The sequence below is a fragment of the Megalopta genalis genome, unplaced genomic scaffold (assembly GCF_051020955.1).
Source record: "Megalopta genalis isolate 19385.01 unplaced genomic scaffold, iyMegGena1_principal scaffold0047, whole genome shotgun sequence".
Lineage (NCBI taxonomy): Eukaryota > Metazoa > Arthropoda > Insecta > Hymenoptera > Halictidae > Megalopta > Megalopta genalis.
The window spans coordinates 382501-383745 of NW_027476116.1; positions in this window are offsets into that span (position 1 = coordinate 382501).

Below are 1245 nucleotides of genomic sequence, written 5' to 3' on the forward strand. Positions count from 1 at the left end.
GCGCCGCCGGCCGAATAGCACGCGCGCTTACGAGTGTAAACCGCCGCGGCAACAGACCGCCCGGCCGTGCTGTTGTAACATAGCGCGTGAACGAACGAAAAAAAAATTTATAGTAAACATTAAAATAAATTACACCACCGTACACTAGACAAAAAATTACACATTTTTTCCCAATATGAAAATTTTCACAAACTTTTCAAAGTCCCATCGCATCGAGTAAACTTTTTTAATAACGCTTCCGCACGATTCTAAATGCTTAATCCATATGTGAAATCGTTCACTGATCACGAATATCGTATTTAAAAAAATTACAAAAATTTATTTTTCCAAATAATCAAAAAAAACCGAAAAATCACAAGAGTAAAGTACCATTATTTTAAACAATATGTCGTTCTAAATGCTTAATCCCTATGTAAAAAAGTTATCTAAGCAAGAATATGTAATTGAAAAAAATTAGAAAAATTTATTTTAGCCGTAAATCGAAAATAATGGGGACACCGGAGCTGTTCGAAGCGCCGAGACGCGCCGCGTACGGCCGAATATTTTCTAAGTCCCAACGTACCGATCAAGAGTAAAGTACCATTTTCCTACATTAGATTTCGTTCTAAATGCTTAATCCCTATGTAAAAACGTTAGTTAAGCAAGAATATCGTATTTTTAAAAAAATCTAATGATAGGATTTCCCAGAAAATTGAAAAAACCGTAAAATGTCAAGAGTAAAGTGCCATTTTCTGACATTAGATTTCGTTCTAAATGCTTAATCCCTATGTAGAAACGTTAGTTAAGCAAGAATATCGTATTTTTAAAAAAATCTAATGATAGGATTTTTCAGAAAATTGAAAAAACCGTAAAATGTCAAGAGTAAAGTGCCCTTATTTTAAACAATGTATCGTTCTAAATGCTTAATCCCTATGTAAAAAAGTTATTTTAGCAGGAATATGTTATTGAAAAAAATTAGAAAAATTTATTTTAGCCGTAAATCGAAAATAATGGGGACACCGGAGCTGTTCGAAGCGCCGAGCGCGCCGCGTACGCCCGAATATTTTCAAAGTCCCAACGTACCGATCAAGAGTAAAGTACCATTTTCCTACATTAGATTTCGTTCTAAATGCTTAATCCCTATGTAAAAACGTTAGTTAAGCAAGAATATCGTATTTTTAAAAAAATCTAATGATAGGATTTCCCAGAAAATTGAAAAAACCGAAAAATGTCAAGAGTAAAGTGCCATTTTCTGACATCAGATTT